Raw genomic sequence first — 26599 nt, 5'->3', positions numbered from 1 at the left:
CTGACTCACCGAGGAAGACATGCTCTTTGGGGACATCAGTAAGAGGGGCTTTGTTTCCATTCCATGTAGCATTTATCTTCAAATCAATGGCTTGTGATGTGGCTGAAGTTCTGAAGGACAGGCCAACACTGTGACCCTTTGCACATTTCTCATTTCTCCACTGTTCTCAGTTCATCTCTCATAAACACACAGCCCTCTCCCTTCCCCCCCCACCCCCCGAGCCCGTTCTGCAAATATTTGCACAATGGTCTGATTCTATATGTTAATCTAGTGCCAGAGCGTTCTTCATTTCTTTGAAATGTCTTTGCTGTGCACTGTTCATCCTGGTATGACCCATGTGTGAGAGTGTGCAATTGTGTAGGTGCACACACGCAGGTCTAAGTATGAGAGTAGGTCACATCGTGTGCGGGAAAGCGTATGTACAAGAGCATGTGTGAGATGGTATGTCAGTGAATGAGAGATAGCAGGAGAGCAGCATTATCGGAGTATGAGAAAGTGTAAATAGGCAAGTGTGTGTGTACCTGGAGAGAGAAAGTTTCTGGGTTTAAGGGAGAGGGGGGCTACTGCTGCTCATGCTAGAAGCAGACAGAATGTAGGGCCTACGTGAAGCCCTCACAACTGTACATTAGAGCAGCAGTTCTCAAACTTCATTGCACTGTGACCCCTTTCTAACAACAAAAATTACTACACAACCCCGGGGAGGTGGGGGGGGGGGGGGACCAAAGGCCGAGCCTCTGCCCTGGGTGAGTGGCATCATGTAACCTTAGCCCTGGGCGGTGGGGCTTGGGCTTCAGACTTGCTGGGGCCCAGGGCCAACACCATCCTTGGTCACCCTATTAAAATGGGGTCGCGACCCACTTTGGGGTCCTGACCCACAGTTTGAGAACCCTTGCATTAGAGCATTCCAGCAGTTGTATCCTCATTCTCCTGTAGTTCCAAAGAAGCTAAGCTGTCACCTCCTTATTCTTAGCTACCTTTTTGCCTAATATGTTCACAAGCCATTCACAAGCTACATCCCATTCCCATACCCCCTAGCACAACCTTCCTCTGTCTTGCACTCAAAATATACTCTTTCAGCTTCTGGGATGGTTTGTAAATGGAATATTACCATAGCTAACCCATCTCCCCAAGGCTGAGTGCATCAGCCTCTGACTAGCCAGGGCTGTTTGTACCTCACTGTGGGCCCTGTTCACATTTGGTGTAACTCCACTGAAGTCAGTTGAGTTGCACTGGCTTACCTTTGCTCAGAATTTGACCCATAATGTGGTACAGACTCACTCAGGGGTTTGCAGAGCATCTGCTGTTTTATATAGGGAGTTGGTCAAAGTCAGCCAATAAGGAGATTAGGATATGTAGGTGTGAGGACAGGATGCGAAAAGTGTTTTTGCAAGGGGGTTGAATGTTGCCAACCGGGACAAGGGCTGTCTAGCCTAGTGGTCGGAGCGGGTGTTAGGCCTAGTGGTCAGAGGGGGTGCCAGGAATCAAGAAGTAGGGTCAGAGCTGGAGTCAGTAGTCAGAAGACAGAGCCAAGGGTCAAACCAGAGGGCAGGCACTTCAGCAAGCAGAGTATCAGGCAAGGAGGAGTTCAAGGCAAGGGCAGGACAGAGGAAAGGCTGGGTGCAAGGCAGGGGCAGAAGGAACAAGGAGCAGGCATAGCGGTGGGCATGACCACTGAGTAGGCACTGAGTAGGCCCTGATTCCTGACCCTGGACAGGACTGGACATAACAGGTGGGTGTAACTGGGATGTGTTTGGAGAGTGTGTGTGACTCCCCTGGCACGTATACACTGTGACCTTTTGCATATATTCATGAACACACGCAAGATCATGTTCAGGCCAGTCCCTTGGGTATATGTATGTCTACATGCACACACGCACACACACACACACACAAGTGTAAGCTGGGAGTGTGTATATATGCAAGATGATCAGAGCATATTTATGGGGCTCCATGCAAAGCTTTAGAGCGTGGGGGAAAGAACAAGAGAAAATATGGTTTAGAAATCTATTCCTTCCTCCCCCCCCATGTTTCTATTAATCTCCCGTCCATATCCCTCATCACCACATTAGTACACACATACACAGACACAGATTAACTACCTTTGCCGTTCTTATCCAGGCACTGGACCCTACCATTACTAGGTCAGAACAGTTTTCGGTTATTGTGTTGGACTGATTTGACTCTCCTCTGGCTGCTGCTGCTGCTTCTTTGCTATCAGTCCAGAATATCTGATTCAGTGCAATCTATGAGCCTCACTTACTCTTCTCAAGGTTATGTGGGTCCCACTATAGAGGACGTAATGCCTGTCACGTGGGCCCATGCCAAAGAGAACCAAGGAACCCAGCCTCTGCACCGGTGCCAAGCTCGCATTTCAAAGACATGAGTGCAGTTTTGGAAAGGGATCAAAGCCCTTCCAACTGTCATTAGAAATACTCCTTTATGCATCTCTCTGCGAGTGCCAGCAACGTATTTCATAAATCCATTGGCTCGAGATGGTACCTCCAATATAAACCTGAATGGGGGAACTGTCAGGGCAAGTCTGTATGGAAAACAAAACACAACACAACACAAGGCATATGTAACCCCTGTAATGGAAAAAAACCCTGTGACGCCTTGAGTGTGCTAGCTCAAAAACACACGATGAGATCATTAGTACATTAGTAAAAGGTCTCCCCTGCTAGAATCTGTTTTAGACATAGAACTGCTGCAGGCTGCTTTTGACCACTGGGGACACTGAATCGTATTGGATTGTGGGCACATTCCCACCCAAATGTTCGCACAGGCATATTTGTCTAATGCACAGTTTTAGCCCATAGAGTGGAGAGCACTCCAGAGCTGCATTGTACACCAGCTTCATCTGTTTCCAACAGACTCCATAGCCCAACCAACAGTACATTTCCTATACAACAGCTCCATCCCCCATCCAGCATGCACATCATCTCCCATATACGGAGATCGATCCATTTCCCTCTCCTGTCTGTCAGGCCCATCTCCTATCTATCTGGGCCCTGGGTCCTAGAGAGCAGGCCCATTTCCTGTCAGTGAGGCCAGTCTTCTGGACAACTGATCCATCACCTACCGATTGATCCCTATCCCTGATACAGTGGGCCCTGTCTCCTGTACAGTAGGTACCACTCTGCTGAACTCCACTTTGCTGGATATCAGTGCCAAATCATATTAGCAAAACGTGTTGTATTTAGATACAGTCAAGTTGACCGATAGCTTTTACACTTGATTGTGGCTCAGTCATCAGGGCTAGACCCAGACAGAGCTAACCTGCATGGAGGGCCTAAAACAACATGTCTTCACCAGGCAGAGATCTGAAATAGAGCACAGTGTTTTAACCTGATGATTCTATGGCTTGATCCTTTTCACATGAGCTGGGTTGCAGTCCAGTCCAGCCTAACAACGGTTGTTAAATGTGGTTGTTTCTGTGATGTGAGAGGAGCCTTCTAGCTCTCACTGTCAGGAAATGTTTCCCGACATTCGTCCTTAGGTTTTTCTTCACTTGACTTTGTTTTGCTTTTAAAGTTCAAAGACAAGTGTCACTTTGCAGCAGGAAAACAAAGAGGCTGAATAACGAAATATCCACAGGACACCACACAAAACAGAGAGGAGGGCCTTTGTACTCTTCTGTCTTCCAAGTCCAATCTCCAATTGCCTGCTCTCATTGCTAGGTTTAAAAGGCATGCTGCTCACCTCCAGAAGGAGGCATTCATTAGTCTGTCTTTCCATGTAGTGGGGAGGGGAGTCAGTTCCTAACCACCAAAAGCGCAGCTCTTCTCTCCTTGTATGTAAGTTCGGCCTTTCACAGAGGGGAGGACATTTGCAAGGGATAAAGATATCCCATCGCTGAATCAGTTGCATAAGCTGGCTTTGATTGGCCATTGGTCCACTCTGTTTTAAATTTTGTGTGAATTTGATGCTCCTCAAAGGAATTGGTAGGTGCTGATTTGAACCAGCTATAGACTCAGGCAGGCTCAGAGCACGCTTCCCCCAATACCGTTGCCAGTGCAACTCAGTTCTGACCTGCACCTGTTCCAAGCCAGGTACCCAGTGAGGCGATGCTGATGCACCTCATTCATGATCTATACATTATAGACTATAACACACTCTGGTGTTCTAGTCGTGGGGCCTATCTTGGACAGTGACTGCCAGTAATGTCAAAGCATGCTGTAGTCTGGTATGTGAACGAGTGTCTGCTATGTACTAAAGAACAGCCACCAAAGTGGTTTTCACATATTACCCAAACCATAATTTGAATACCCATCTTCTGGGGGAAACAACCATTGGGATAACCATCTACAGACATTACAATGCCAGACATCATCAGCAATGATCACTCCAGGCCAAATCTTGGTCCCATTGCATGGCAAAATTCCCTGATGTCAATTAAACTAGCATCTGGCCCTTATATAGGGCCATTTGGCAGACAGATATACAGCATGGGGACCTGGAATTATTATATTTTAACTTTTCTTTCCCTGCGGTTTCTCAATCTTAAGTGGCCAGGTATGGAGCTCTCTTTCTCATAGCACCTACATACCCAACTGTTGCAGAGAGACACCTTTCACTTGACTACACTGCATATGTGTGTGTAAGCAAGTGTGACAGTTTGGTTTTATTTTTGTCCTCAGCTCTGTTCCCAAGCGCTTTCATTCCTCCTCCACCATCATGCTTTAAACCTAAATGACAGAGACCCTAAGTCTCTGACATACTGATGGCTCTCTTCACTATTCCTGTTTGGCAAGGAGCATTTTCATTCATTAGGATCCTTATTGGGTGTAATGAAATTACCTAGCTTTTGTCTTTAGAACGTATTGCATTTGGAGATGCAGTGGAAGGATGCTATAGTAAAACAAGGCCTTTCTGATCTTCTGTCACAACTAACAGTTACACTATCTAATCTATTCCATTTATCACATCACCTGATACGCCCTTCCAAAATACAGGCATTTTCTGGGCTTTTACTTTCTTCTATTTGAAAGTGTGATGTTATGTGCATATTAAAAACCTGCACAAAATGATTACATCCTATGAAGAGGTATAATCTCACAGGGTTTCCAGTGCAATTTTGTCTGACCTTACAATAAAGACTCACTTCTGGTAGTAAACTCAGTATTCCTAGTCATTTAAGACAGAATCAATAAATCCTCTGGAGCAGGAAACATGTCTCATCTATGTTTAGAGCAGCATAAATCTGTGACACTGGCCATGTGTTTAATAATAAATCATGAGGATGATGATAATTAATAGAGACTAAGGCTTTCAGAGCTACTTTGGATGGTTTGGAAGAGGCAGATGTTTGAGGTATGGTGTAACCAAAATGTTGCAAGAACAGCAAAGTATTTGATTCCAATTTGAATCCAGCCCACTGCCTATACGCAAGTAGAAATCCAAACCTGAAATTGTAGTTCTGGCAGCAACCAAAAGAGGAGACAACTGGCTTCAATCTACAAACATACGTTCCAAGTATTGTCCCACTTACAACTTTGAAGCTGTTTAGGAATTTTGGTTTGTTTACTGCAGCAAAATGTCCTCAAGACTTCCTAGATCTGCTCTTCTGTCTGAAGAACAGAGAGAAACGTTTGGAGAGGATAAAATAAATTAAAGGACTCCAAGGAGATGACGTAAAGTGATGTAAACAACTGGATAAAAACCTGAATGTTTATGAGAGGTGTCTGTGTTTTGTTTCTGCTGATACAAGGGTGTTCTACATAATAAACTTTCCACAAACTGAGTTTATCCTAAGGTCGTATTGGCTTTTCTTATGGTTCTGGTGATTCAAGCTTGTCATGTTTTAGACCATCATCAAAAGTCTCAATAGTAATTGCAGCAGTGTTGTAAAAATTGGGTCGAGATACAAATTACTTATTATTTGGCCCCAATGGAGAGTGTACAGTATATAACACAATGGGTTGCCAAACACATGGTAAAAGACAGTCCCTGGCCCAAGGAGCTTACAATCTAAACAAATATGCAGCTGAACTAGCTAACATTTTGAATACATTTAGATTCTGGATTTTGTTTTGGTTTACTATAGGGACCAGAGCCAGAGTCAGACTGGGGAATTTCTGCAAACTTTGGGCTGATTTAGTGTAAACTCATCCTTACAGAAAAATACTAGAGCATTTGATAGAAAATTATAGCTTTTCTACAGGACTTTTGGACCATTCTACAGAACTGAATAAACTAAGAACTGAATAAACATATTCCTGCTATAAGAAGTTATTCTTTATTAAATTCCAATAGTCTGGAGTAATTTCTATAGAATCCTACTGGTTTCATCCCTATACTACTCTACTGGACTTTCCCCTAAGGAATCCCTAATACAAAATACAGCTGTATTTTACACAAATGCCCATAAGCAACTTCTGAATGTTCCAAATGGCTAATATCTCTTTAATGGTCTGAACAATAACCATTAATCTGAATAATCCTGGATTCTGGTTTGTTCAAAATCTAGAATTGGATCCAAGTTTTGAGGACTACACTCGCTTTTCTTTTTCTTCTGGCTAGTATTGGTTTGTACTCTGGGCTGATTTCTGTTCTCATTTACATTGGTGTAAATCCAGGGTAACCCCACTGGCTGTAATGTAGTTATGCCAGTGTAAATCTAGCATAAGTGGGAACAGAATCAAATTTTACTTTTGAATTCAAGTTCAAAGTCTCAAAGCAAACGTCCCCCGAAATTACCAGTTTTTGCCTAATTTCTGGCCAACTAAACCCACTTTTGTAAAGAGGGAGGAGGGCTTGCTCAAATCTCAGCACAGGTTCTCTTGAAAGTTTCATAAATCTTCACCAAATCCTTTCAAAAACTTGGGCTGAGATTCAGAAATACAGTGAGAACAGATATTTTTTACACTTCTGCTGCTGGTCCTGGCTGGGATGGGGAACAGTAGAGGCTCAGGAAGAAATGGTGCAAAAGGTTACCCAATATATTTCAAATGTCAAAGTTTCAGTCTGAGCTGTAGACAAAGATTCACAGTGACTCTTAATACATCCAAAATAATTCACCCACCCTAACAGCTACACTGTCCAGTCTCACAGGGAACTACACCTATGGGTTTACATAGTATTGTGCTGCTGAGGAACACAAATGTGTTATCTCGGTAGCTTCCTCCTCTGTATGGTTTACTATTAGCAGTGGTACAAAGCTTTGAGCTCATTCTTGCAGTGAGAGTGGTGGCTGCTCAGCAGCTTGAAAAACTGGAGCCATAGTCAACCTGTGGAACTCTTTGCCAGAGGATGTTGTGAAGGCCAAGACTATAACAGCGTCAAAAAAGAACTAGATAAATTCATGGAGGATAGGTTCACCAGTGGCTATTAGCCAGGATGGGCAGGGATGGTGTCCCTAACCTCTGTTTGCCAGAAGCTGGGAATGGATCACTTGATGACTACCTGTTCTCCTCATTCCCTCTGAAGCACCTGGAATTGGCCACCGTCGGAAGGCAGGATACTGGGCTAGATATACCTTTGGTCAGACCCAATATGGCTGCTCTTATCTTCATAATCAATAATTAAGCTGACCGACTGCGAATTAAGCCAACTAACTATAAAGAACTGTGAGAATTTTTCCTGGATGGCCAGCTTTTGGGAGGGAAAAGGAGGATGTGGGTGAAGGCACGATGGTGAAGTTCTGGCAAATTGAATTGTGCTCTTTCTACACAACAACCTTTTTAGACTGGAAGTAGGACTTATTTACAGTGAATTGCAAGGAGGACACATTTTCAAAGAGCAAGTACATTCTGGGGAATAAATTGCACCATACTCTATCATCAGCAACACTGTCTGGTTTATCTGTTTCAGTTGTTTCTTTTCTTTTCTTTTATTCCTATTTTTTTTCTTTTCAAGACTGAGGCCAAGTGACCCATGAGAAATATACAGTAATTTGCCTGTTATCCATCCGTCATCTCCATCTGATATTCACTCTGCCCTCGTTACCCTGATGTTTTTCCAGACTTTACATGCTGAACCATTGTAACACAGAGATAAATCAAATAATAAAGAAAGAAGTGGTGTAAGGATATTTTCCACAAACCAGTTCTGTTAAAATTGACGTCCCTTGCTGCTCCTCCAAAGCCCTTTTGGCTGTAATGAGTCTCGTTCTTATATCCAAGAATTTAAAACAATATATTAATGCATGTATGTTTTAAGCAACTTAGCTAAAGATCCAGTTATACTATTTAGCACTTCTGTAGCACCTTGCATCTGAGTCTCAAAATGCTTCACAAACATTGAGTGAAATTCACTTGGCACAAGGCCTCTGCATTCGATTTAAGTTCTATTTGGAGGGCTTAAGTGGGACTGGAGTGGTGCAGAGGCCTTGAGCTGGATGTCCTCTGCAATACAGTGAATTTCACCATAACTGCTTAAGCCTCAAGCCCCCCTCCACCCTCTCTGAGGGAAGGGAAACAGAATCATTATTCCCATTACACATCTGGGGAAACTGAGGTGCAGAGATAAAATGACTTGGTCAAAGTCACTCAGTAAGTCAGTGTGAGAGCTAAGATTAGAAACTAAATCGCTTGAGTCTAAGAACTGTGAGCTAACTACAAACCCATACTACATCCTTTCTCCAATTAGATACCTTTCATTAGTCATGCTCACATGTTCTTATGCATGCAGTATTTGAGGAGCAGGTGCCAGCATTCTTATCTCAGTGTCAGAGTACCTGGGAGACCCACCGAAGCTCTCCTACACTACAGAGAGAAAGTGAGTGGTTACTTGAAGAAGTCAGCCTTCCTTTGAATCCATCAGCTTAACCATTTCAGAAGGAGCTGCAGGCAAACTTCTGCCATGAACAGACTCTCTTATGGAATCAGAACTCTGCTTCTAATGAATGAGTGGCTCCGGTTCTAATAATATTTGACAGTTATATATCACCTTTTAGCCCAAAGAGTGTCCAGGAACAGCCAGGCTGACAGTAACTGTACAGCGCATTACACAACAGTTAGGTGTGGGAGAAGCTTTTATGGCCTAGGATACCAGAACAGACTCTTGATCTTAAGGGAAGCACTGATGAATGTCTAGTGTCCCGACAGTCCTTCCCATGATCCAGGCCGGGACATAGGTAGATCCCCTGTGGTGACAGTAGACAGCAAAGGCGGTGTTAATCAGACTCAGAGCAAGAGAGCAAGAAAGAACCACAGGTTCTGTTTGTTTCCAGAAGTCTCCACAGAATCCACTATTAAAGAGAGAGCTGGGAGTGATCCCTATATTTAAGTTGCCTAGTACTTTCCGTTATAAATATGAATTACAGCCAAGTCCTATCTCTGGTTCTTAGTTGAAACTACAAGCCGTATCATACACTTGACATCCTTCAGGTGCACGGGGGTGTGTGGAACCACCGGGCTGACACCGAACACCCTAAAAGGAACTGTGATCAAAAGACTCAGATTTCCTCTCCTTCTGGTGGTCCTGAGCAACACACACTGACAAAAAAGCTATCACATCGGCTCCCCCTTTCCATGCCCAAACAGCTCTGTGGACCCAGGAAGCAGGAGGCAGAGACTCTGGCCTGCCCCGTTGCTATTCTTCAACACCCGGTCAGGCAGATAGCAGGGCAGGGTCTGGGCCTCCAACCTACACTGTGGCTGGCCCCTACATAATAGTGTTGGGTGTATGTTGATTCATTCCGTAGTCACCAGCCTCCCCTCTCAGGTTGATAGACTCGGGCTAGAGGGGCTCCTGCTAGTGGTCTAAAAATAGCTGCGTAGACAATGCTCTGAAGTTGCGGCTTGGACTGGAGCTCAGGCTCCAAAGCCCACCCCACTTTCCAGACGTCCAGGCCTGAGCTCCAAGCCCAACTCTGTCGATCCAGGCTGGGAAGCTCACTGCCACACATTTTGTAGACGTACCCAGAGAGGGAGTAAGAGGCTTCTTGCACCTTGCCATCCATCCCTTGTGGCCTCTCACCCAGCCTCTGTGCATCTGGCCATCTCTGCCTAGCAGACAGGACCTAACGTTTTAAGATCTTCAGTAACAGACCCACCCAATCAATGGCCTGATACTCTATTTGTCTTTCTCAGTTGAGTTGACCCCACTGGGGTTTGCAGCTGGGGGGGTCCAGGGAGCCTGGGTGTTCCCTACCTGATGCAAGACCTTTTAAACCCTCTCTCTGGTCTCTATCCTAATTAGCATTCAATAGTAAAAACTGAAAAGAAAAGAGAACAAACTCAAGGTCTCTGCTCCTCTCATCTCATTTTTTGACATTAATCCCTGCTGAATATTTACAGAGACCTCCTGCACATAAACTCCATGCAACAAAATGAAATACACATTTGCTATTGGAAAAAGAAAGGCTTGGAACCAGGCCCACAACATCAATAAAACCCCACATATATGTTCACAAAGGAGCTAGGTTTGTTACAGATACTTCTATACTTGATGGGCCAAAATAACCAGCTCAGCTCTGTCTCTGGCAAAATAACACCCTTGCTTTGTGGATCCTGTTTCTCTTCTGCTTTTGTTGTAACTCCACAATGAACTCTCAAATCTTGTCTCTTAACTTTCTGGAAGAATTCTACATTATGTTGATACCTTGTTAACAGGCAGATCATCAGTGGTTTATGTTTAGGATAATCTCACCTTTCCTCAGTTCTGAGGAAGAGCTGAAAACCTGATTCCACTGATATTAAGGCTGAATTCTCCTCTCAGTCCATATTTGGAACCAACTGGTAGAAGAGGGTGGAAGGAGACCAAGATGATAATATGAACATAATTTAAAGACTGAGGCCTCAATTCAAGAGCCCCAAGAAGGGTTGCCAACCCTAAATGTTCAACTATCACAAGATTAAAAAAAAATTGGGTATTTTTATTTGCCTTCTGGTTTTTGAGCCATTAAGAAGTCACATTATTAATCTTTTCTCCTCAACCATGCGGTCTAGGAATTTACTTTAAAAAAAAGTAACGCTGAGGTTCTCAGATAATCACAGGACTCCAGGAGCTGGGGTTTTAAGAAAACATTAAAAGATCCTTAAAGAGACTCAGAGTTGTCAACACTGAAAGAGTGTTGGCTGGAAACTTTTCAACAGAACGACCTTCCACTAGCAAAACTGACTTGGGAACATTTCAGTTCCCGGGCTCCCAGGCAGCTTGCCAGGTGAGCTACCATGGACCTGGGGCTCCTCAAGCTCCCAGGGCTTCCATGCTTCTCAGTACCCTGCCAGAAGGGCTGCCACAGAACCAAAGGCCCCAGTGCTTCTGCAGCGCGTTCCTAAAATAGAGGGGGATGGCAGGGTGGCACACAGGATCTTGAGGGGCAGAATGAAGGGATGCAAAAAGCCTAGGATTGCCAAATTCCTGAAAACTGGATCCCCCTGCTCTGCCTCTTCCCCAAGGCCCCATCTCTTACTCCATCTCTTCCCTTGAGACCCCACCCCCACTTGCCCCTCTCCCTCCTCCTCCCATTGCTCACTCCTCTCACCCTCCTTTTTCCTCGCTGGATCCTCTCCACCTCCCTCTCCCTCCTATATGGGCTCCCTCTGTTCCAGAGCTGGGATGGGAGGTGCAGCCTGACTCAGAGCCTGCTGCCTGCCTGCAGGCAGGAGATGTCCCCGGCTGAGCAGGAGCTAGTGCGGGTTAATGACCCAGTGACTCCCCCCACCTGAGTAACCGGACTTCTGGGGTCCAGTCAGTACAGCTGACTGAACACTGCCAGGTCCCCTTTTTGACTGGAATTTCTGGTCAAAAACCAGACACCTGGTAACCCTAAAGGAGCCCCTGGTGTGTGCAATGAGCTTGGCCAAGAGAAGCAATGAAATGTGCAACCTCCTAAAAGTGCAAAACGTATTTCTAAACACAGGTACAAATAACGCCAAACAATGCAGCAAACGGCATGAATTCACTTCAGCAGATATTCCTGGACCCTTTCCTTCACCTCCTTCAACCTTTGGCACAAATCCAATTCACACTTGCTTGTCTATTTGCATTCTTAATTGTACTGTAAGCAGTCACTTGGACAGCTCTTGATGGAAACAAAAATAACAAGAGCATTTAACCAAACAAGCAGCATCAACAGGGAATTAAGAACAGGGCTTAAATGAAGAGTTTGCAAGCACAATCTATAGACTGGAATAGATTCATATAAAGAACCAGTTGGACAATTTCACATAATGAACTTGGTTTTGGATAATTCATGAACAGACAAAGGTCTAAAATTGTCAAATAAGCCATTTCCTGCAAATAAAGAGCCCTGGCCCACTATGAATTCCTAGGCACTACCAGAATACACATAGTAAATAATAATAAATAAATTCACCCAGTTCTAGTTTTCACCTTAAGTAACCCTAAATGCCACTGACAGAAAGAATGTCTTTACCATGGTTGGGAGGGGGAGCATATGGCAGGAAAGGTGTTGGTGGAGGTAATCTTTGTACGATTGGGAAACATTGCTAAAATAGTTAATTCCCTAAAGTCAAAATCCTCCCTCCAGATCCACAAGTCAAGCCTGCGATACGCAGCAGAACGAAAGACTTCTCTGCATTACTGGGTGGAAGTGTGTCGTCTTAGACACTGCCAGTTTTTACATCCGACACGTGCATGAGACCTAATGGATCTTCCAAAAAGATGTATGGCAAGGCAAAAAATAGTTTGCACGTGCGTTTGCAGATTAGTTGAACTGAAGGATATGTCATATGGAAAAGATATTCTACTCCTTAAGTAAATGACGGACAGCAGCCACATCAGATGCTGAGGCACTAGACAGATGGAAGGACATATGTGTACCCTGTCATACGGATCTACTAATGTAAAGATCAAAAAGCAAGCATTAGCAGTCCAGATCAAGCTGATTGTGGATATTCCCTGGGGGATGCATTTCCTGAAACAAAATGGGACTGGCAGTTTATGAAAGATGGAATAATGCACCTACATGTCATGGAAAACTATAGAAACTACGCACATACTTCCTGTCAGCCCTCAGACATGACAGTTGAAAATTGCCCCTTTCAGCACCAAGGAACTTATATGCAAATGACCTGCCTTAATCTACTACAAATGCAGACTTCTAGTAAAGAGTGAGTACAACAATCAAATAATTTTTCCATTGGTGAATAGCACTATGAGAGAAGAGAACCACATCACTCTAATTTTCATCTACAGGATAACAGTCCCATGCCACACTTTTGGCAAAAATGGGAATGTGTATGAATGGAAAGGCATATGGTAGACTGGCTCATGGCTATCCCCCGCAGTCTAGGTGCTATCCTTGTCATGGCATGAGCCGATTGTATCATAGTACAACTTGGTTGCCGTATCCCAACCACGTATCAAGTGTGTCACGGTGATTCCCTTTACAGGCCAAGCTGTAAAATGCCACTAAATGACAACCCCCTGTCTTCTACAGAACCTAAGCTTTTGGTGACTGTGAATCTGACTTTTGATGGTCCAAGCAAAAAGTTTTATAAAGTCGTTCTTTGGCGTATCATAGAATCATAGAAGATTAGGGTTGGAAGAGACCTCAGGAGGTCATCTAGTCCAATCCCCTGCTCAAAGCAGGACCAACACCAACTAAATCATCCCAGCCAGGGCTTTGTCAAGCTGGGCCTCAACAATCTCTCAGGATGGAGATTCCACCACCTCCCTAGATAACCCATTCCAGTGCTTCACCACCCTCCTAGTGAAATAGTGAAATATACTACATTAGAGCTCCAATTTTATAAAACCGGAACTTACAACACTTATTTTAATCTGAAATGACTTCATATCTCCCTCAGAGACAGAATGGATTCTCTCAATTTCACAGTCCCAGTGTAATAAAATCGTGAGAACTTTGTAAAAATGGGATCCCACTGTATAACATTTTGGGGGAGAAAATTATCTGAGACATTCCATTTGGAGATTTTTTTTTTATTAACTGCTGCAATGGGGTATACTAGCTTAAAAATAACATGCTTCAGATAACATGAATCTCAGGCAGGTAGGCTGATACTCTCTGAACATTCAAGTCAAAGAGATCTAAATGATTACGTCTAGGTTTGCTAGAGAAAACATGGGACTTAGAAGCAAAAATCCAGATGTAAATCTAGCCACAGCAACAGATCTATCACATGAATCCTGAACATATGAAAGGGGTACTGGAAACCTGGAACTCTCAGCCTCTAGACAGATCCAACTGGCCTACAGGGAAAGATTTAAAAAATGTCCAGAGAGCCTCAGGCAAAATGGGAGAAATATCCACTGCATCTGCCTGACAGAAGCATTTTGCTTTATGTTTGGTGCAGTGTGCTGCTTTGCACTGGCTGCCCTCTTGGCTACTGTCTTCCCCACCCCAGAAGTGACTTCGATATTAGTGTTACTATATGAATCTAGAGCCTGATCCAAAGCCTGCTGAAGTCAATGGGAGTCTTTTTATTGATGTCAGTGGGCTTTGGATCAGGACCTTGGTGAAAGCCCATGCTTTGGAATCCCCATCTGGATGGAAAGTATAACATACATGCGCAATGTATTTTTTCAATGAAAACGGTGAAATGAATGTTTGGGAATGTGAAGTAAAGGGGAAGTGTGCTCTAGACAAAGGGGCTAATACTGCAAGGTGTTGAGTGCCTACTAACAGCTGATGAGCATCTTCAACTCTCACCGAAGTCAGCGGGAGTTGAAAGTGCCCTGCACCTCACAGAATGAGGCCCTAACAGTAAGCAAGTCCTACATACAGATGAAATAAAAACCCTTCACCCAAAATATTGAGCCAAAACCTAACCTGAGCTTCCTTGACATTACAAAAAGGCCATGTAACTTTCTCCTTTACTTTTTCTCAGGTTTTCCTACACCTCTCCACTGCAAGTTCCTGGTGGGATTGAAAGCAGAAACATGGCATATTGCAAGGAAAGATGTTACTGCAGTATTCCAAGCCTCAAGGGAAACAGGAAGCCCTGGAGTTTTCAGGAGTTTTCCTGTAAGACCAGTTTGCAGACCGAGACAGTTCGGATAAGTTTTCCAACTTTGTGGTGCTTTGTTGAACCAAACTAAACTCTGGCTCTGTTGAGGGTCGCCCTCATGTATTATACAATGTATTATATTTCTTTATTTATTCTGAATTGTTGATAAATCAATCTGTCTCTGTCTCATTTCCATTTTATACAAAAAATCCAATATAAGGGCAGCTTTTCAAAGGGACAATGGAGAGTTAGACACTCATTTCCCTTTGAAAGTCAGTGGGAGTTGGGCACATTTCTTTTGTGTCTTTGGAAAGCAAAATGTATAAGGAGTTGGAATAACAAGTCTATTTCCTGATGGACTTTGCATCTTTATCAGTAGCCTACCACTGTCTAAAATAGGTATTAAATTGGCACCTTTGTCCCCTTCTGCTCCTTGCTTACTAATCAATCCTTCTTGGTACACCTGTAAACGTGACTGCGTGGCCAAAAAGCTCACACAATCTTATGAGGAAAATCATAGATGGAAAAAAATTTCTAGTCCTCTAGTTCATACCATATTAATGCACAATTCTCCACATATGTCTTCCAGTCTAAATTTAAATGTCTCAAGGGGTGGAGATTCCAATGCTTCCCTTGGGCAATTATTCCACAGTCTAAGTTATCTCCAAAAAGTAGACATTTTCTACCCACGTTTTTGTTATCTTTTTTCTCACTACAATTTTGTTCAAAAGGAGACAATTCAGAAATAAATCCGTAAGGTCAGGGCAGGTCATTAACAAAGGAGAAGAAATGCTATCACAGTGCAAGGAACAGATTCAACCCTTTTCTCAGCGCTGTTCATTTGACTTTATCTTTTGGTATAATTTCAACACTGAATTTTCCTGGCATGAATCCCATAGCTTCCCTGCTTCCCCCTCCCCCCCAACATACACACCTCCCCAAGCTTTTCAGTGCTGGGTAGTTCTATGTTTTGGTAAACTTATTCTATTAATAGTCGCCCTCTGTGGCTATAAAAAATCCCTCAGTAGTCAAAAGCCAACCCTTGCTCACTAACAGCTGTGGATGTCTGAATGCACACAAGACCCGACATCACCCAGCGGAGCCCCTTCTTGGCTCCACGTCAGAGCAAACTGATTAAATAAGGCCGTTGCCAACTTGAGAAAACGGAAAAGGAGGCCCCCCATAACAGAGGAGGGAGGGAGAGAGACTGACTCCTGCACTAGACTGAGGAAATAGGAGGGTATTTCCATTTGCTCACTGGCTTTTTCACTTAGCAACCCCCTTCTTCCCCCCCCCCCCCAACTCCAATAAACTCTTGAGTCTCAGAAATAGAGACAGAACAAAGAGCTGTTCAGAGATAGAGTCGAAGGTGGTAGGTAGAGTTGCAGTTGCAGGTTTTAAAGTCTAATCTAAGTTTTCATTTGGTTGGTTTAACTGAATTAAACATTTTTGCTACTCCAGTCCTATTACTGGTCCTGGGATAACCCTATGGCAATTTAAACCTGTCAGCTGTGGTCAGTGTTAATAGTCAATGGTGAAAACGCACATGATGATGCTGATTAGGCAGAACAAGACTCAGGGAATTAAAAAACAAAAACGATCCATCTGCATCCTGTAAAGGTGATGAAAGAGCTTTTATCCATCAGAAAGGGAAGAATTTGGCTTCTCAGAGGGTAAAGGGAATTTCCCATATTCTCAGTATTTCTAAGGTATTTCCCTAAATGTAGGTTCTGCTAAGCGACGAGATGCCTCAGCTATGTGTTTGACTAACAGAGTTCCTATGTTATGTTCACTGTCCTTTACCCAGAGTTTCTCTCTGATGTTTGCATGAACCCCAAATCTCAAAGAAAAACATCAGGAATTGCAGAGATTCCACTAGTTGCATGTCAAATACATGTGAAATCACAAGTGTCACAAGATGCTGAGGTGAAACAATATGTCTAACGTGTTCATTTGAAACTAGGCCCAGAGTCTCACACCTTATAATAAACCTGACCCAAATTTTGAGTCAGTTACAAAACCGGTAGCCAGGCAACTCAGGAAAATTTTCAGATTTCTCTATGAATGCTTCATTCTGGTGAATTCTAGCTAAACAGCTGATGGGAGTGAATTTTTAAAAATGTGTTCAATACTGGGGAAAAGTGCTGAAGTTACAGCTCCAGGAGACTGAAGTCCTCTGTTTATTCACACAACAGGGACACACACAGGAAGCATTGGTGCAAGGTTCTCCTATCAATATAGCTCAGTTCTGACCTGCAGGACCCATCTCTAGGGGTCAGAAGGGAGCTCACTCTCCAAAGCCTTTCTAGTCCAAGGTCTCTTTGCTGACACGTAACCAAGTGGGCCAATTTGTGCCAGCCGCAAAGGTAGTTTTCACACCTGACTATTGGCAACGAGACTGAGATATTCCAACTCATTTCACTCAGGTGTCAGTCACTAATGATCACCAATCAGCACTGTCCAGGATTTAAACCAGTCATTTAAAGGTTCTGTGTCCCATTACATACCTCCAGAGCCATCGAAGTCCCTTGTAAAATAACGTCTCTGAACTTTCTTTCTCTCAGGTGTCTACTGGGACTGGAGCAGCTACTGGAGCCCATTAGCCCAATGAGAAAAGAATTTTGCTTAGTCCGGTTTTCCCAAATAGTTTCACTGAGATCAGATTGGGTCCAAAGAAACTGATCCAATCTCAGTGGAGTCCCCCTAGCTGTCATTAATTAGAAGGAAAAGGAAATTAAAAATGAAAAACTACAATAGGGAAAAGTTAAGCACTCGCTTCCAACTTGCACATACCAGGAAATTCAGAGTTGAAGGTTAAACTCCACCCTCAGACCACCTCTGCTGTTCCCTATATTGCAGGCTTCTAAGCAAACTAACTGAGCACACGTGCTAGAATACATAGGCCCCGTGCATTAAATATGGAGTTTCAGCTTTCACTCTGAATTTCCTGACTTTTTAAGACATTTATTAGATGGTTATGCCCCTAAAATGGTACGTGTTACATGGAGTTTCTCCAACACAGCTGCCTTTTGGAAGCTCCGAATTGTCTGTTTATCCATTCATTATTAATGACCCTGGAACTACTTTCATGCAAGCCTTTCTGAATTTAAGGTGTTGTGTGTTGAAATGGGATCCAAATGAAACCATCGCAATTGAGTTTCCCTAAGAACTTGGGGGTTCATACAAACTAAAAACCCAGAAGGTGTAAACTTGCTTAGCTCAAAACTGAAGGAAAGATTCCTATAAACCTCTGCCAAACAAGAATTCTGAATTTTGCGCAGATCTAGATGAGTCCTATGAATCTTCGAAGTGCATCCTCTCATGCATCTCTTGGTATACTGAGCAAACTGAAATGCTAATGACAAGGTTTGTCTCTATTTCAGGTGTGACCGTCCCACAGCAGTGGGACTGGATCCTAAACATCACACTTCTCACTAGATCCGGCTCTACATTTTAAAAAACAGTAACTGTTACAAGCATCATAAATTATTTTTATAATACGTCTTTAATAAGCACGTGTTATAAACACTGCAACAGCCCTGCGCTGCACAGGGATAATGCCATCTCGTAACAGCCCTTAAAGACTTGTTACAAGGCTTTGTGTCACAGGCCTTCGTGAGAGCATTAAAGGAGCCATTACTGTCAAATGCATCAAAAAGCACTTCCAGATTTTTTTATAGGCGTTTCAGTGGGTGCTATCATGACATACGGCCTATTGGGGAGACATCACATGCACTTTAAAGATGATCTCAACTAATAAATATGTGCTTCCTCCACAAAATGGAATACCTGTGGAAGGACCATGTATGTCTCAATATCTGATGCCATATATTTCTGTTTGTGCATGTTAGACTGCAGCAGGCGCCTAGCCATTGTTTCTGAACAGGAAAAAAAAGCCCCTGCCTTTTCCAGCAGTGGATTTTGTCTTCTGATCTATTTAATATTTTTATTACTAAAGTAAAAAGCTCTTAAAGGGCATTTTCTCCAAAGTGGGGCATCTGATGTACACACAGAGGGACAGATTCTTTAGCTGGGGACAGAGAGCAAGCAGCACAGATTGCACCTGAAGGGGTGGGTGCAACGGTGAACGATAGTTGTGGTAATGGGGTGGCTGCTTCCAGAGAGCCTCCCTTGTGGCATGGGGTTTGCCCTGCAGCATTCCTGCCTCTGCTTCCCTCTCCTCAGAAATTTCACAGAGGTTCTTCTCATAGCCAATAACACCCTGGCTTGGGCTGGTTTAGTATCAGAAACAGTTCCAAAATAAAGTCCTCAAAGCCCCAGGGAAAAGTTCTCATTTTACGGTTTATATAGTCATCTTTCCCCACTCTTCATCAAGCCCCTCCCAGACCTTCCTGCCCAGAGCCTTCCCTGCCTTGGCAAACCACTCCCAGTCTTACTTCAGTTGGAATCTTTTCTCCCATGGCATCTTGGGGTCTACTGCAGGAGCCTTCTTGCTCTCTGCAGCCCTCTTGTCCCCCATCCTGGGCCTTTCTGCCTGGAATCTCTCCCTAGGCCTCATCCTGAAATTAACCATTGGGACCAGACCTTCTTCATTTTCACAGCCTGGGGAGGAAAGTTCCTTGAAAAGAGCCAGCCAGCCTGTCAGAGCTGTGCCCTCCTCTGGTTCTGGTGCCACTGTGTGCCGGGGGAAAGAAATGCAGCACACAAGTGGCGTGAACAGCGCAACAGTTTGCTAACTCGTTAGTGCCATAGACTTCCAAAGGGGCCTGGCTATAAGGAATGAGGTTTTGAAACCCACTTGTGGTCTCCCAAGGGCTTGAATGGGGACTCCATGAGCTTTGCAAATACTAAATATCAACCCTGCATGGTAATAGACTCCTCTGCTGAGGGAAAGGTGTTGGCAAAGTCTTTAAAGAATCAGTTAACATTCAAAATAATTCAAATAATACAAACAAACAAAAAAACCCCAAAACCTTCTAACACACAAAACCAAACCATACAGAAATCATGGCACTAATGTGTTGTGATAGGTTGTATAGAATCAGTTAACTGTAGAGTGAGAGACTTATGTAGGGGCTGGCACTATGCTGAAATTGCAACTAAATAACCTTCAGGGATGCCACAGATAAGTCAGTTTCCTTTAAGTGTAGCAAATAACACAGACTTGCAGAAATGGGAGGAGGAGGCTCTAGAACAAGTCACCTATTACCTCCCCTCAAGGTGAAATGTTTCCACTTTTGTCTATAATATTTTATGACTGTAGGCTTCTTATTCTTACAGAACAAGAGAGGTCAGGCCCCTTTGGAAGTCTATCATCTAGGCTGCCAGGAATAGGGACTGTAGATTTGGGTGGAGAATTCTCCCATCTGCCTGGGATAAGGGATCCAGGGATAAGGGCGGATGATACAGTGAAGTTTGAAAGAATTGTAATAGGTTGGCATATCAATGTTGTCTGGGCCACCCTCGTGCAACCAGAAGAGCTTTCACCCTGTTTGGGTCTTGTGTATTATTCTGAGTAGTAGTGGTGGTATCATACAGAAAGTCCCTGCTCCAATCTGTTAGAAATTCTAGCTCAGCAGTGATGAGTCTTGGTGCTCTCCTTGGTGGCAAACACATCTATTGAGGAAGTTCACCGTTTGCAGAAAGGTGCCGAGTCCCCGAGTCCTTCAGGAACCATTTATGTTGGTCTTGGTTCAGTCTGCTTGAAAATTCTCCGCTCCTGGCAGCTGCAGAGCGATTTGGTGTGTTCAATGAGGAATGCAGTGCAGCCAAAGCTTTACTGCTTCCGGACACCCCATGGGGGAGTGAGCTCCACCTGGTGTGTTTACATCATGCCTTGCGGCGGTGTTGTCAGTGAATATCTGTACTGTGTTCACCACCAGGGAAGGCAGGAACGACTCCAATGCCCAATGTGTCACTCAGTGTTCCAGAATTCCTAGGGATCGTCTGGATCCCTGCTGACTGTACAGACCCGGAGGTGAATGTGGACTCCCCAGCCATGGCTGGAGAGGCCTACAGTGACTACAACTCTTGGAACTGGAGGGCTGAATGCAATTCCTGCTTTTTACTGTCTCCTCCCATCACGAAAGATTCTTTAACAGCTCTGCTGGGATAGTCCATTGTTCTTGAAGCTGTCCACATTTGGAGTGTGTGCATTCAAACTAGCCAGCATTGCAGAGATCTCCTATGACATTTCCCATGAAGGATGACATGTGGAAGAAGCCATAAGTGCAACTACTGGTGAAGTAGACTGTGCTAGGAAGATTTCCTTAGCAACGTCAAGCAAACCCTTATGTATGAACGTTGTTTCAGAGCCCGCAGGTCTTGCATGTATGGAAGAATCACTCCTCTAGTAGGGAGATGCTACCTACAGTTGCGTTCAATAGTGCACCTATAAACATCAGCCACCAGATACAGAAACACATGACATTTTATAAACACCCTAATGGATGATAAGCCAATGGGGAAGAATTCTGCATTTTAGATGCTGATTCTGTAGGTGGAATCACAGATATTTTTTGGGTGACTGCCTGATCCCTGTGACAGTGTATGGATCTTTGAGGTCAAGAGTCGCATACCAATCTCCTTGGGATATGTGCGGAGTTATGCTCCACAGGGAAAGTGTCCCAAACTTGAAGACTTTGAGGTGCCTGTTCAGTCCCCTTAGTTTAGGGCTGGGCTGGGCTGTTTTGGGAGTCAGGAAGTAACTTGAATAGAAGCCCCTTCCCTTCAGTTTTTGAGGGACTTCCTCTATGGAGCCCTTTGCCAAGAATTAGTTGACTTCTCCCTATAGAGTTGTGGTGTGAGCAGCATCCCTGAGGAGGGGTAAGACGGAGAATAGGGAGGTAGTCCAATGGAAAGGAACTCTATAGAGTAGCCACAATCTACTGTATTATACAGCAATCTGATGTGATTCACATCAAGTTTTATAGACTGCACAATACGGTCTCGAGAGGGAAAGATGGAGGAGGCAGTAGATGAAGGGTAGGATATGCCGAACACTGGAACCTGACTCTTGACTGTGATATTAAACCTGCAACCTCCAGGCTGATGAAGCAGGCTGGTTTACAGACCTTGGATGGTTCATTCTTGTCTTTCTTTGCTGTTTGGCAGAACGGAAGGTCTGCTGGCGCTTTCAGTACTATGCATAAGTATGAATGGACGCTGACAAGCCAGGTCTGTGGTATCAGTTGCACATCATGGCTCTCCACCTTGAATGGCAGTGAAGTGTGAGAGTCCCAGAGAGCTTGCAGTTGCTCTGGTGGCTTTGAGTTTCACCTGTCTTTTCACTGAAAAGACTTTTGCCATCAAGGGGAAGATTTTCATCTGTCCATGAGATTCTGCAGTGAGGTCTGATGGGCAAAGCTATGAGTACCTGCAAAACAGTGATTCTGGTGGCCATTGTATTAGCACAAGACTCTGATGCACCGTATGCCACATGCAGGGCATGATGTACAGGGATTCTAGAAATCCGTTTGCCATGGGAAAACATGGAAAAAACCACAGAATTTGCATTTGTACAGAGAATCTTTCATTTTGACATCTTGTGAAAAAATATATATATACAGTAAAACCCTGTTTATTTGAGCCTCCATTAGCCTGCTCTCAGTATTAACCGAACCACCAGCTGCCTGGCGTGGACAGCGGTGGAGTTCTGTGAGCCCCAAGAAGCTGGTGGTTCAGTTAATACAGAAAGCTGGATAATGGAGGCTCAGATAAATGGGGTTCTACTGTATATCAAGAAAGCACTGTGTTCAACTGATACCACTATATATTGTGGCTAGGGAAACTAACGTTCAGTGTTTCATTTTAATTGTGGAAAAACATGGATTTTTATTTTTTTTAATTGGAGAACTTTGGATTTTTTATCACAGAAAACTAGGATCCCTGGTGATGTACTATGATTTTTATTCAGCAGCCAGATCCTTTGGTGAAGGATAGGAGTCATGGTTTCCCAGAAGTCAAACTGGTAGTATGCCATCACTGCCTGGTAACGGATGATGTGCATGTCCAAAGATCAGAGAAATATGTCTTCCTATCAAGTGCACCTTTCCTGTCTCTATGGGCAGAGTGGGTGGATGACTGGGAACATCCTGTCCCCTTGCTGTGAAACTGTTGGAGAAGACTGTGTCAGGCAGATTTCCTTGGCTGGGTCAATCAAACCCCTGTGTAGGGGTAGTGATATCCTATCCTTTGGTTTCCCTTGCAGAACATCAAAGAGAAGGGCAGATGCTTCAGTTGGTATGGCACCAGCGTCCAGTTGTAGCGTATAAGCTATTCTGGTCAGCAGCTCCTGGAATTGATGAAACTTGATCAGAGGGGACACAACTAAGGGAGCAGTATTGTCATCTGGTGATATGCCATCCCTTGGGACATCCCCCATTTGTACGTTGACATCATCCTAAAGAAGTCCTCTGTCACTGTCTCCACTGCTATCTGCAGGTGCTGTGGCGTGTTGGCTCTTTGGTGGAGAAGTCTGTAGATAGATGCCAACTCCGTGGGTGCTCCAGGGCTGGAGCACCTGCAGAAAAAACATAGCGGGTGCTCAGCACCCACTGGCAGCCCCGCGGGTCAGCTCCTCCCCATCCTTGCCAGCGCCTCCCAGCCGCCGCAGATCAGCTGTTTAGCGGTATGCAGGATGTGCTGGGAGAGGAGGAGTGAGGGAAGGAGCAAAGATGGCACGCGCTCAGGGGAGGAGGTGGAATGGGGCAGAGTGGGGATGGGAAGAGGCAAGGCAGTGTGGGGGTATGGGCTTGGGGCGAAGCGGGGGTCGAGTACCCCCGGTAACTCAGAGACGACACCTATGAGTCTGTATCAGTGCCAGAAGGGAAGGAGGGGGAGCCAGTGACAACTCTAGTGCTGGAATTGGCACCAGTGACCCGATGGCTGCAGCAGGGCCCGTGACTGAAAGGGCAATGTTGAAGGACTCGAGGACCCTGCCAATTGTGCCAGAAGGTGATCCCAAGAAACCTGTAGCAGAGTTGGAGGCCAGTGCCACGGCAGCCCTGTTGGTTCAGGCTGAGCAATGTCTATTACTATTATTATTTGTATTACCACCCTCAGCACTTCTTGTAACATGGGACATAACAATTCTAAGGGGCCATGGAATAAATGCATCAAGTCTGCGAGGACCAATCACGGAATATCCCTTAGCTAGAAGAGTGAAAGGAGCCTGCTCAGTCTCTTCCCAGCGGGGACGGAAAGGAGCTGTTCAGTGGCATGCAGGAGGAGGTGCTGGGGGAGAGGGGAAGGAATAGGGTCAGGAAGAGGCGGGTGAGGGGCGGAATGAGGTGGGAAGGGGCGGGGCAGGAATAGGCAGGGTGGGGGGCAGAATGGGGGCAGGAAGAGGCGGGGCAGGGTGGAGACTTGGAGTGGAGTGGGGGCGGGGCTTGGGGTGGAGTGGGGGCCAAGCACCCCCCGTGATCTAGGGAAGTTGGTGCCTCTGCTGGGGATGCTAGGATGCTATATGGCATCGGGCTGTCCAGTATCGGTGATGTTGAGGTTGGGTAGGGAATATAAATCAGTGAAATGTGGAGCCCTATGGTGCTGAGGAAGACTAAGAAGCTGAGGCCTCCTCTTGACACACTGCCGAGGAATCATCATGTGTCTGGCACCATTTCCTTTTCTCCCGGGAGCCCTCGGAGGAGTCAGAGTTCTGTTTCCCTTTCCTCAGCATCTTATGTGACGTTGAGCTTTGACAGGAGTCAGAGCAGAGCATGTAGCGGACAAAGAGATGTTCTCCGCAACAGGTGCTGAGGCCTCCAGCAGAGGGACTGAGGACTCAGCAACGCCATACATGGTGCCAGACGTGGTTGGCATGGGTGCAGAATGGGTGCGGTCGGTGCTGACTGAATCTCTGACTTTGGAGCAGTGGTGATGGAACCTTTCTGAAAGGAAGCACCAAGGCCAAGTACCAAGGGGGTGGAGGCTTTACCCATTCCATTGATAAGGGCTTCAGTGCCAGGTGGCTTATTGCCAATTGTATTGTTAGCCTGAACCCCCGATGCCGAGGCCTGTGCTACAAGAGTCTCAGTGATCAAGGATGCCTGTAGCCCCTAATAGTTGGTTTCGATGCAGTCAGAGTGAGAATGCCCAACAGATGGAGTGCTGAGATGAGGTGTGAGCCTTTCCTGGACACATCCAACTTTCACATTAGATTCGGGATAGACATTTACACAGGTGAGGTTTCTCAAAGACCTTCTTAGCCGCACTGCTGGCCTTCAATGAGAGTGTTGCAACCTCAAGGCGGTGCTGAGGTCACATTATGTTTTCTCTCTTTTTGACGATCTAAGCTAAACAATCATGTTTATCAATTGTGGGGGGCTATATGCATCTGCTAAGAAGATCCAACACAAAGAGGTTCCCAGTGCTTATCGCTGTGGAGGAGAAGGACCTTGGGCAGTTGGGGGCTGCACTCTCTTAAATACACTGGGACCCCGAAGTCACTAGGGGGCGCTCATACAACTGCAAAGGCCACGGCTTTGGTAGATGTTCCATGAGCACGATGCCGGGGGCACCAAATCCACAAATGACAGTGCACAGAGGTACCCGAAGAAGAATAAACAGCTGCACATGAAAAAACAGTGTGTAGAAATGCCTGTTTTGTCCATGGAACTGCATATTTTGCAAATGACATTTGACTTACTTGAACTTCCACATGTACATTTTTTGTGCACAACTCTGGGCATGCAGTTTGGAAAATTTGGCCCTGAAAGTTTCTGAATGTTAAGGAACAGTCTTAAATATGGTCATGTGATTTTAAATTAAATAATAAATAATAATAATACCCAGCTTTTATATAGTACTTTGCATTAGTTGATCTCAAAGCAACTTACAAAAGAGTTAAGTATCTTTATCCCTATTTTACAGATGAAGAAACTGAGTTAGGCTTTTCTTATTAGGTTGAATTTAAAAGGTTTGTGCATGTTTGTGATGTTGGATACAGTAAAAATGTTAAAAGGGCACTCTCAGATTAAAAATCACATTTTAAAAAATTATCTTAGCTATGTTATTACTAAAGCCATGGGTTATGAAAACTGCAGATTTAAAAAAAATCCAATTTACATTTCTCTACTGTTTGCTTAGTTGCATTTTTCTCTGACTGGACAATGAAAGTAGATTGGTCAGTTTTTATAATTGGTATTTAATCCATTTCACTGTCTGACTCTCCTGCACTATCACAAGGTTGTAGTGTTTGAGCTGAGCTGCAAAGGAATATTGATTTGTTTATTTTTGAAGAGATACATTGGATTTATATAAACAAAATGGAAGAAGCATTTCTCAGATGTTTCGTAAATTTGGAGCCCAAACTGAGCTGAAAGTGTCCTTTTAAAACTTCTCTCTGCTCAAAATGTTAAGGAGATGGCTTGAACCAACACAATGTAGGGAATTCTCTCACAGCTGACATTTTCCTTCTTAATCTGCTCTGTGGTGGCTGGTAACACAGGGTGTTCTGAGCGCTGTGTGATTCTCCCCTCTCCTCCCCCCCTCCCATAACCCTATAAGCTGCAACACTAAGCCATAGTGTGTGAAGGACAGAATTTCACCCTTACCTTCTATTTAATGTAGGTTTAAGACAGACCATAATGACTTTAAACCATAGGGTGAGGGGTTTTTTTGAATATAGAAGGGTCTGATTCTACTCTCACATATGCTGGTGTAAATCAGGAGCAACTCCACTAAAGTCACTGGCATTAAACTGGCGTCAAACCAGTGCAAGTGATTTGAGATTGACACCCCGATACAAAATAAAAAAATTG

General features: G+C 44.5%; 1 protein-coding gene across 1 annotated transcript in view; it reads right to left on the bottom strand.

The window, feature by feature from the left end:
• The window catches only part of PAPPA (pappalysin 1), a 228261-nt gene that overhangs the window by 158994 nt on the left and 42668 nt on the right, over positions 1-26599 (bottom strand). The window lies entirely within an intron of this gene.

The sequence above is a fragment of the Chelonia mydas genome, chromosome 16, assembly GCF_015237465.2.
Source record: "Chelonia mydas isolate rCheMyd1 chromosome 16, rCheMyd1.pri.v2, whole genome shotgun sequence".
Taxonomy (NCBI): domain Eukaryota; kingdom Metazoa; phylum Chordata; order Testudines; family Cheloniidae; genus Chelonia; species Chelonia mydas.
Note: the sequence above shows the minus strand (reverse complement) of the source record. Positions and strands in the feature narration are given on the sequence as shown.